Source organism: Bos mutus, chromosome 17, assembly GCF_027580195.1.
Source record: "Bos mutus isolate GX-2022 chromosome 17, NWIPB_WYAK_1.1, whole genome shotgun sequence".
Taxonomy (NCBI): domain Eukaryota; kingdom Metazoa; phylum Chordata; class Mammalia; order Artiodactyla; family Bovidae; genus Bos; species Bos mutus.
Window position 1 is genome coordinate 41656592 of NC_091633.1, and position 12519 is coordinate 41669110.

The following is a 12519-nucleotide window of genomic DNA, read 5'->3' on the forward strand; positions in this document are numbered from 1 at the left end:
GATGACTATATGCTCTTTTTTTTTTTTCTTAATTGGAGTATAACTGCTTTACAATTAGTATGTTTCTGCTGTACAACAATATGAATTAGCTATATGTATACACATATCATCTCCCCCTCAAGCCTCCCTCCTGATCCCCACCTCCTACCCGCTAGGTCATCACAGAGCCCCAAGCTGAGCTCCATGTTTTCTTTTGATTTATGGCTAGAACATTTATTTCAAGAAATCTTTCCCTACTTGATGGTTTACACTTTCTCCTGTCTGTGTGTGCCCGTGTGTATGTGGGTGTGTGAATACAAATGCATGTATGTATTTCATTGCATTACTTTTCATTTTTAAAACTGAGCTATTTGGATTCCACTTCTGTGTAAGCTTCAAGGCTAGATACACTTTTTTATTTAATAGGTCATTTTTCTGAAGACAATCACATAGCTCATGTTTGCTGATTTGTGATCCTATCTTTGTCATAGATGATTTTTTCCTTACATATGACTCAACACATCAAGCCTGTTATATCTTCATCTATATATATTTCTATTTTTATATTAACACTTTTATTTTTATTGAAGTAAAAAAAATATACAAAATGTACATGTCAGTACAGCCAAATGAGTAAAAGTGATTAGGAAATAAAATATTACTAGCACCCTTCCCAGTCAATATTCATTCCTTATGCCCAAAGATAGTAACTCTCCTGAGTTTTAACACTATGATTATAAAGAAATATATTAGCTAATTATCAAACATACAGTAAGTTTTATTAATTGTTTATAGATCAATTCCATTATGATAGAGAATACATTCTATATGATTTTACTGTTTGAAATTTGTTGACGTATAATTTATTCTCTAGAATATAGTCAGTTTTTATAAATGTTTCAGTCATACACTTTAAGATAATATCTTGTGCTGTATATCTCTCATTGCTCAATATTCTGTATGCTTAATTATTTTATTGCTTGTTCTATCAATTTTCAGAGGTGCACTAAAATTTCCCACTAAATGTATGACATTGTCTTTTTCCTTTTAAATCTACCTATTTTGCACATATTGAGAATATGCTATTATACAAAATATATTTTTGAATTTATACATCTATCTGTTAAATAGATTTATCATAAAATTATTAATCATTATGAAATATTCATCTTACTAAGTTCGGCTAAAATCTTCTCTCCTATAACTTGCTTTCTGTTTATTCTTCTGGTTTTCAATTGTCTCTCTTTCATCGAATTTTTTGCGATTGAATGTCTATTTTGGATAGAATTATTCTATTATTAATCTCATATTTCTTGTATCATGACTCTAGAAATTACAATATGCACCCATGCTTATGCTCACAGTTTAAAATCATTGACTATTAAAATTAGTACCTTATTTGCCCCAGGCAAAGTACATTATTTGCCCCAGGAAAATGCAAGCATCTTAAAATGTCTTCTCTTTATTACTGTCCTCTTTGTACTGATTTATGTACTAGTGTAATAACTTATGCACTAATGTTATATGAATATTTTAAACCCACAAGTTTTTATTAGTGCTTTTAGCATATTCAAAAGCAGAGACATTACTTTGCCAACAAAGGTTCGTCTAGTCAAGGCTATGGTTTTTCCTGTGGTCATGTGTGGATGTGAGAGTTGGACTGTGAAGAAGGCTGAGCGCCAAAGAATTGATGCTTTTGAACTGTGGTGTTGGAGAAGACTCTTGAGAGTCCCTTGGACTGCAAGGAGATCCAACCAGTCCATTCTGAAGGAGATCATCCCTGGGATTTCTTTGGAAGGAATGATGCTAAAGCTGAAACTCCAGTACTTTGGCCACCTCATGCAAAGAGTTGACTCATTGGAAAAGACTCTGATGCTGGGAGGGATTGGGGACAGGAGGAGAAGGGGACGGCAGAGGATGAGATGGCTGGATGGCATCACTGACTCAATGGACGTGAGTCTGAGTGAACTCCGGGAGTTGGTGATGAACAGGGAGGCCTGGCGTGCTGCGATTCATGGGATCGCAAAGAGTCGGACACGTCTGAGCGACTGATTTGATCTGATCAGTCTAAATGTATTTAAATGTATCCATATTTTTGCCTTCCTTGTGGGTTATCATCACTTCTTAATATCTGAGATTTCATCTAAGATTGTCTGCTGATTGAAAGAACACATTCTATTATTTTCTTTACTGCATGTATAATAATGGTGAATACTCATATTTTCTGTTTATTTACAAATGTCTTTAGGGAAAGTTGGAAGAACATCAACTGCACTCTAAAAATCCAAATCAACTATAAAATAATAAGTTTTCTTGATCTCATGAGAGAGACATATCACACAAAAGTCAAGAAGCATTAATTTCACAGTGAATCCCTTCGAGAAGAGACAGAAAGTACAGACTGGCAAAGCACAAGAAGAATAGCTGTGGGACTTCCCTGGTGGCTCGGACGGTAAAAAGTGCACCTGCAACGTAGGAGACCCAGTTTGACCCCTTGGAGGGAAGATCTCTTGGAGAAGGAAATGGCAACCCACTCCAGTATTCTTGCCTGGGAAAGCCCATGGACAGAGGAGCCTGGTGGACTACAGTCCATGGGGTCACAAAGAGTCGGACACGACTTAGTGATTAAACAACAACAAATGCAAACAGGTAAGGAAAAATAAGCTGAAATTTTATTTCTAAAGGCTAGGTATAGGACAGAATATAGAACCCCTGGTGACCACAGATACAAGGTGAGGTCACACTTATTCAGACTCAACCACTCATGGATCTCTTATCTAGCTGGCAAGCACATGAAAGGGGAGGGAGGGAATTCCAGAAACCCTCGATTGTAGCAGAAGCTTGCAGGAGGTGCATGGTCATCGACCTGGGAGTCACAAATTATCACTTGTTTTTGCGTTAGCTCACTGATTACAGGGAGGAAAAGTCCCAAACTTCTGAAGAAGGAGCAGGAATCCCTGTCACTCCCACTGCACAGTAAAGACTCACTGCTGAAGAAAAGTCAAGGAAAAAGCTTTATTTCATTTTAGAATCCTATTTTCAATGGCTAGGCTGAAGATTACATAGTTCCATTCATTGCTTTAAAAATATAATCCTGTGATTTTAAAAAATATAATTCTGTGATTTTCTGGGTTCAGTTATTTCTGTTAGTCTCATTTTTCCTCCTTTGAAAATAATTTATCTTCCAAACTTTAAAAATTATACTGTTGTCTGGTTTCAACAGCTTTATACTATTGAAATGTCATTTCCTCTAATTATCATATATGAAACATGCACTGCTTTTGAATGTGTGATCTGTGCCTTTTACCAGTTTTTTAAAAAATTCTCACTTCTCTTCAAATGTAATTTCCATCCTATTCCATAGTTCATTTACTTCTGGGATCTCAATTACATAGATGTTAGATCTTCTTGTTCTCCATTTAATCTCACTTCCCCTTTATGTTTTTCAAACTCATGCCTCTCCAGTTTCTCTGAATAATTTATTTTCTGGTGTTGCAAAATTTTACATTCACTCTAAATCAAGTTTGCCATTAACTTCATCCACTATGTACCTAATTTTGGTTGTATTTTTTCAATTCTGTAATTTCTATGAATTCTTTAAAAATAATGTCTAGTTCTCTAAATGCTCTAAAGCTATCATTTATGACTGATCTTTTTTACTTGCTTGTTAGATAAAACATAAGAAAAACTTATGAAGATAATTTGAAATGTAGGATGATGATATCGTTCCCCAGAGAAAACTTGTACATGTTTTTAACAGTTTGGTAGGAGCATTATCATTAGTCATTATTAGTCCAATCAGAGATTAAGATTATTTGAAATTGGGCCTCAGTATAAATGACATCTGATCTATTTCCACTTCATTTGACTCTTACAGTTTAGCCCATTTTGGTCTCTACCTAATTACTGGGAGGTACCAGACTTCCCTTCATAAGTTGCAAACCCCAATTTTTTTTTCTTTCTCGTGACTTTAATTTATCAAAAACTTTATTCCACTTTTAAGAGTCCAGATACTTCTTCATAAATTGGTTTATGACAGTATAATAGCACCAAATCTGTCTTATCTCTCTGAGCTTCCTTTTTCTACAGGATATTATCCCCAAATTTTACTTTTTAGCTTTCTTTTCCCTTCAAATATATCACTTTAAAAATGTTTTGCCTACTTTTTCTAGTTGTATTCTGATGGCAATTAGTTCAAATTATCTAACTATTACTAAATGCCCCTCTCTCTAATTTTATTATTTTCATAGCTCTTTCGGTACTTCCCTGGTGGCTCAGCAGTAAAGAATCCGCTTGCAATGTAGGAAACCTGGGTTCGATCCCTGGGTTGGAAGATCCCCTGGAGAAGGAAATGGCAACCCATTCCAATATTCTTACCTGAGAATCCCATGGACAGAAGAGCCTAGCAGGCTACAGTCCATGGGGTCGCAAAGAGTCGGATGCGACTGAGCAACTAACATACATACCATATATATAGCTCTTTTATAATGTTACACATGGTTTCTAAATCCCATATATTATTTATTAATACAATCCTCAGATCATATTTTAGTCTTTTATTATAAATAATATCATGAAATATATATAATTATACATATGTTCCTATTAGTGTATATTTTCTTAATGCTATAAAGATGTGGTGATTTTTCTAAATTAAATTTATGTCCTAAAGCACTGATGCTGTGTTTTATTAATTAAAATGATTTTATGATAAAGCTATTGGGTTTTATGTGTGGATTAACATATGTCCAAATAAATCTATGTGTTGTCTCCTAGCTCCACATGCATATTATACATAAAATGAACATTAATTTCACATTAAATGCATAACTACAAATATCATGTGCATGCTAAGTCACTTCAGTCATGTGCAACTCTTTGCAACCCCTTGGACTGTAACCCACCAGACTCCTCTGTCCATGCGATTCTCCAGACAAGAATGCTGGAGTAGGCTGTCATGCCCTCCTCCTGGGATCTTCCCAACCCAAGGATCAAACTCACCTCTCAAGTCTCCTGGAGGTGGATTCTTTACCACCACCTGGTGACCCATCATATACACTTGTATTCTTCCATATCTCCTAGCCCTTTCAGTTGGCCAGAAATCTATCTGATGACTTCTCTCTCCTCAAGCTGTCAACACCACATCCTACATCTGACTCAGGTGTTAACTTTACTAGTAAACAAATGGAAGGGAACTTCAACAGTTCTTATCAGCATATCTGCCCATTTATAAGCACAATGGCCAAATATACTGTGTTCCTTTTTGTTGTTATTGTCTCTGCTCTTCTAAATAATCCTCTCCACTTATGTACTGCCTCTTTGTTCCCATCCTTCTTGACTACTGAATCCTTTGCTATAGCAATCCTCCCACTTTCTTCAGCATCATTATCTTTTCCCTCCAAATTATATTACTCCCATCAGAATATAAACATGCTATCATTTCTCACATACTAAAAAAAAAAAGAAAACTCTCTTTATATACTTTTCCTTCCATCTTCCACGCCACTTCTCTTTCCTCATTGACAGCAACACTTCTTGAAAAGGTTGCCTACTCTCATTGTCTCCAATTCCTCTCCTCTTGTTTACTCTGAAATTCATGTGAGTCTGGTTTTAAGCCACTATCACACAGAAACTATGCTTGTCAAGATCATCAATGATGTAATTGTGCTAAATCCAATGGCCATTATGCAGTTATAACTATACTGATCTGTCATAAGCATTTTCTATGGTTGATCACCCAACCCCAATACCAAAATATTTTCCTCACAATGCCACCATACATTCCATTTTTCTGTTTTTTTCTCATATCTTATTGGCCATTTCCGCAGTCCGTTTACTTAACTCTTCATCCCCTAAGGACTCCACTTAGAGATTCTCAAGGGCTCACTATCCATCTTTTGTGTTGACACTGATTTCCTTGGTGAGCTCATCTAGCTTACATTTAAAGTCTATGTGCTGATGAGTTCTAAAGTTCGATCTACAATATAAACCTTTCATTAGGATCTAGGACACTTACATCCAATAGCTTACTTAGCATTTGCTTAAATACATAATAGGCACATCAAACTTAGTCCAAACTCATACTCCCATCTTTCTTTCCTGAACACCTGCTTCTTCTGGAATTCTATCCCCTCAGTAAATAGCCATGTCATTAATTCAGTTACTTAGACAAAAACATTTGACAATTTTCTAGACTTCTCTTTTTCTCAAAGCCCACATTCAACCTATCAGCAAATTTTCTCAACTCTATCTCCCAAACATATTCAAAATCTGACCACCTCCTACCACATTCATATCTACCACCCTCAGGTAAACCCACCATTATCTTGTTCCCAGATTATGTCATTAGATCCCTAATTGTCTCCATCTACTTTTCACCTGACGGCTGCTGCTAAGTCACTTCAGTAGTGTCCGACTCTGTGCGACCCCATAGACGGCAGCCCACCAGGCTCCCCCATCCCTGGGATTCTCCAGGCAAGAACACTGGAGTGGGTTGCCATTTCCTTCTCCAATGCATGAAAGTGAAAAGTGAAAGTGAAGACATTCAGTCATATCCAACTCCCAGCGACCCCATGGACTGCAGCCCACCAGTCTCCTCCATCCATGGGATCTTCCAGGCAAGAGTACTGGAGTAGGGTGCCATTGCCTTCTCCTAACTAGTTTGTTCTCAATTAGGAACCTAAAGGGGCTTCCCTGGTGGCTCAGACAGTAAAGAATCTGCCTGCAACGCAGGAGACCTGGGTTCAGTCCCTGGGTGAGGAAGATCCCCTGGAGAAGGAAATAGTTACCCACTCCAGTATTCTTGCCTGGGAAATTCCATGAACAGAGGAGCCTGGCGGGCTACAGTCCACTGGTGTACGACTGAGCAACTAACACTTTCATGAACCTAAATAGTCCTGTTGGGGGCGGGGGAGGCAGGGGAAGCCTTTTTTTTCTCATATTTTCCTCCCATATCACTTAGAGAACAAGACTTCTGTCTCCTCTCTGACCTGGTTTCCTGCTGCTCTTTCCTTGGTTCATTCACAGCTCCAGCCACAACAACATCTCCTTTATTACTCCTCAAACACACAAGTCCTAGGGCCTTTACATTGCATTTTCTGTGCGTGGCATGCTCCTCTCCACCTGTCTAGATGACTCACTTTCTCATTTCTTCCATCTTTATTTAGAAGCAATAAGGCTTGCCCTGATTATTCTATCTTAAAAACTGCAACCAATCCAAACACCTCACTTCTTGCACTTCCTACCTTCCTCTTCCTGTCATGTTTTCTTCACAGTGCTTAACCACATTCTGATATACCATACAATGTACCTACAAGTTAACTGTTTATTTCTTGCTGTAGAATGTAAGTCCCATGAGCACCAGTGTTTTTTGTGTGTGTGTGTTTAATTTCATTCACTGCAGTATCCCAGACCCAAGAATATTATTTAGAACAAAGTAGGTACTCTGTAAACATTCGCTGAACAAATGAATCAATGAACTACTCTGACCTGAAACTTTTGTACTATTTTTAACAGTCGTATCACATATTTTTTTATTATTTATAAATATTAAATGGGATTCATTTAAAGTTTCCTCAACCACTGTGAGGTATGTGATAAAATTCTACTATATAGAATGAATAAAATTCAGGCCCTTCTCTTTTATTTCTAGCAGTCTTTTTTTTTAATTAGTCATTCATGTGCTAATTTGTGTTGATAAGTTTTATGATGTTAAAAAATCACTGCATTCCTGAAATAAACTATTAAATGATGTATTTTTTGGTAAAAAATGTTAAATATATCTGGTTCATATGTATTTAAAGAATTTTTATTCCATGACAGTGCCTGTAATTGTTTTATATTATCTCTTATTTTACCTTAGAATCAAGATTTTATCAGCCTTCTAAGACACAGTCTACAACTTTGATATTCAATTTTCAGGGACATCATGAAAAAGATAAATATTAGCTATACTTTTGAAAGGTTTTTAGAATTCATTTATTAAACTAGATTTATGACTTAAATTTTTTATTACATTTTAATTTATTAAATGATCAATTATATTTTTAGATTTTTTTAAACACTTATTTTATAAAAACCCCTTTGCATAATCTAAGTTTCAAATTTGGGGGCAAAGATTTGTCCTCATATACTTTATGACACATGTTTTTAGTTATTGTATTATTATATTCATACTTTGACTTTATTATCTCCTTTTCAATTGACTGGATTTTCCAAAGAATTCTCTTCCAATTACTTTTTCCAAGAGCCCATTTTATTTTAATTAAACTGTTTAAAAACACCAATACAGTATACAAATGCATATATATGGAATTTAGAAAGATGGTAACGACGACCCTGTATGTGAGACAGCAAAAGAGACACAGATGTATAGAACAGTCTTTTGGACTCTGTGGGAGAGGGAGAGGGTGGGATGATTTGGGAGAATGACATTGAAACATGTATAATATCATATAAGAAATGAATCACCAGTCCAGGTTCGATGCAGGATACAGGAAGCTTGGGGCTGGTGCACTGGGATGACCCAGAGGGATGGTACGGGGAGGGAGGTGGGAGTGGGGTTCAGGATGGGGAACACGTGTACAGGTGTATGCATGTTGATGTATGGCAAAACCAATACAATATAGTAAAGTAAAAAAAAAAAAAAAAAGAATAATAAAAAATTCTAAAATATTTATTTTTCGTATATCTTTTATATACCCTGTTCTCATATTCCCAACTTCTTAAATCAAATGCTTTAGTTGCCTTTATAATCATTATTATTTTTCCCTGTTTCTTAAAAAAGCATTTTTGAAGTTAAGTTTTCCTTCTAAGTATTGTTTTAAACGTAGTTCACAAGATTTAATATGTTAGAACAGGCTTATGGACTCTGTGGGAGAGGGAGAGGGTGGCAAGATTTGGGAGAATGGCATTGAAACATGTGAAATGTCATGTATGAAACGAGATGCTAGTCCAGGTTCAATGCACGATGCTGGATGCTTGGGACTGGTGCACTGGGACGACCCAGAGGGATGGTATGGGGAGGGAGGAGGGAGGAGGGTTCAGGATGGATTTTCTTTTAAAAATTTAGAAAAAAATAATTAATAAAAAAAATAAATAAAAATAACAAATAGATGGTGAGACAGGGTGGGGCAGAGGGAAAAAAAAAAGATTTAATATGTAGTATTTTTATTGACATGAATCCAAGTAAATGTAATATTTTGTAATGCTCATTGTTGGTTTTTGTTTATCTAAAGGATTATTTTAGCTATTCTTTAGTTATTGTTTCATTTGCAACACAATGTAATCAGACTGTATAATGCAAACAAAAAATTGTCAACACTGATAATGTAAATGGCAACGTATCAAAAGTAAAAAAATGTGTACATATAATTTTTGATTTGTTGAAAATCATACATAGATTGCTAAAATGAACAGACTGATTTTAGCTGGGTTAGTTGTATTATTTTAAGCATAAATAGTGTTGAAGAAGGATGATTTTTTTTTTTTTTACTAGTCTACCAGACTCCACTCTCATTCAATTCCTCCCAAAATCTATTTTCCTTAGCACAGTCAATGTTATTAGATATATATGTAATAACATTTTATATATATATATATATATATATATATATATATATATATATATAAAAGTTCAAGTTACAAAACCTTCCAGTATCATCCACTGCACACTAACTAAAATACAGACATTCATAAGGCCATACATCATTTTGTTCTGACACTCTTTCTCACCTATCATATATCCTCACTGAACAAACCAAGGTCATCTATGTTTCACTGATTTTCTGTTTGTTTCTATTTGTTCTACTCTCTAGGCAAGTCCATAAGACTTTATTTATTAAGGTCTTTGGCTCTCCCAAGGCTGGCCTCTTACTGCTCAGTTGTCAGCTAAGTAGGCCACTATAGTCAATCATTCTAAAATAGATATTGGCACCTTCCATTAATCGCTCTTTGTCATTATGTTTAATTTTATTTGCAGCACTTTTTACTATTTCAAATATGTTGATCCTTCATTTGTTTACTATGTATTGTGTCTTACACCTCCAGAATGCAAGATATAAAAGAACAAGTGTTATTTCTGTCTTATTCCATAACATATACATTTTTCCATCACAGAAAATAAATAGGGCTTGACATATAGTTGATGCTAGTTAATATTTTACATTTGTGTATAGCCACAATCACATTTTCTGGTATGTGTTTAGCATGTTCTGTACATACTGAACAGAACTTAAGCAAAGAATTACTGAAACCATTTGCTAGAAAGCACATAGATGTATCCACCTATTATTTTGTCATGTCATTTTTCCTGGTTAACCACCTGGAAATATTCTTTCATAGGGTTCTTCCCTGGTATTACAATTCTCAAGCAGGAGAAAAGGACAAACTTTTTTTCTACATTCCTTAGTCTTAGTCAATTACACAACTCAGTTTAAACTCTGTACTAGGGATTATACAACAGCAATGTATCAGGCTGGAGGACAGTTTCTCCTTCCTGAAAACCTTCTGACTAATCCTGATATCTTAGAATGCATATTATGGGAGTGGGTCTAGAGGATCTTTTTATTGTTAAATCCTAATCTCTTTATCCTAAAATGTAAATTGCTGGAGTGGGTCTGGTAAAATTTTCGCAAACCTGAGACATTCTTTTGATTCATTGTCATAACTAAATAAAAGGTATATAACTCCATTTCTAATGCTAGCAAGGGGGTACTCTTTTTGCCCCCTTCTGATGTCTATGTCAGAAGCCTTCTCTATTCGTTTTATACTTTAATAAAACTTTATTGCACAAAAGCTCTGAGCCATCAAGCCTCGTCTCTGGCCCCAGGTTGAATTCTTCTATTCCGGAGGCCAAGAATCCTGGCGTCTTTTCGTGGGTCAGCAACAACCTTTCAGTTATCTTGTAGAGATACTTACTAAATTATTTATATTTGAAATTATAGGATTTGCTTGAAAATAATACAGGTGTTAAAGTTAGCATAACAAGATTGGCCCTGTGCTGACAATGAATCTATCTCTTCTCACTACTTTTGCAAATGTTTGTAATTTCCAATAATGTTTAAAAAAATAAAAAGTCTCTATAGCTTAATGCCATTTAACCTAACCAGCTTGATTTCTGAATACTTATCTATTCTTTATCCCAGTCCATTGGCCTTCTCTCTATCCTCTGAAGATACATAAGCATTTCTCTTTCCATCAAAATATGTTAATTCAGTACCCACATGCACCAAGAATCTTTCCAGACTGTTTCAGCCCAATTTATGTAGAACTCGACCCTTCTATAAGGTGCACTTGCACTATCCATTTTGACAGTTATTTAGCTTGAGCTTTGAATGGTTTTAAACTCTATTTCTTGAACACATCTTTTTAAATTTTTTACATTCTTGTGTGCAATTCAATACACAATGCACTGAATTTCAAACATCCCACAAATGATTACCTGCTTATAAATTAAGTCTTATATGAACACAAAGAACTTTAGATGAGAATAAAATGTTTCTCCCATGAGTATTCAATTATACACTTCCAAAATATTTTAGATACAGAGTATACTTCTAAGGGATGTGGGTTTTTAAGCACTTTATTGAGATATGCTATGCTAAATCACTTCAGTCATGTCCGACTCTTTGGGACCTCATGGGATGTAGCCCTATAGCCCACCAGACTCCTCTGTCCATGGAGATTCTCCAGGCAAAAATACTGGAGTGGGTTGCCATTCCCTGCTCAGGGATCTTCCCAACCCAGGGATCGAACCCGTATGTCTTATGTCTCCTGCATTGGCAGGCAGGTTCTTTATCACTAGCGTGACCTGGGAAGTCCCCTTATTGAGAAACCATTGACATATAAAAATTATATATATTAAAGGTGTACAGTTTGGTGTTTTTATATGTATACATTGTGAAATGATCACTACAATCCATATAATCATATCTATCATCACATAGTTAGCATCTGCATGTGTGTGTGTATTTTAAGATTTAAGACCTATTCTCCTAGCAAATTTCAAGTATAATAGTATAGTACTGTTAACTATTGTCACCATATTGTATATTAGACCTCCAGAATTTAGTCATCCCATATAACTAAACTTTTGTAACCTTTGACCAACATCTCCCCTTTCTTCACCCCCCTCTGCCCTGTCAACGACTATTATACTCTCTGCTTTTATGAGTTCAACTATTTTAGATTCCATCTATAAGTGAGATCATGAAGTATTTGTCTTTCTGTATCTGGTTTATTTCACTTGGCATAATGTCCTCCAGGCTTATTCATGTTGTCTTAAATAGAATTCCTTTGTTTGTTAATAATATTTCACTGTATGTATATGTATATACATGTGTATGTGTGTATGTATGCTGCTGCTGCTAAGTCGCTTCAGTCATGTCTGACTCTGTGCGACTATCACGTGTTGACAAATTTTTTTTTTTAGTACTTTGACTACACCAAAGTAGCTGGATTCTGCAAAGGCAAAAACTGTGGGACCCTCATGAGTGAAACTGCAGCAGATCCACTGGGGCTGTAATGGCTAGTGGTTTACTC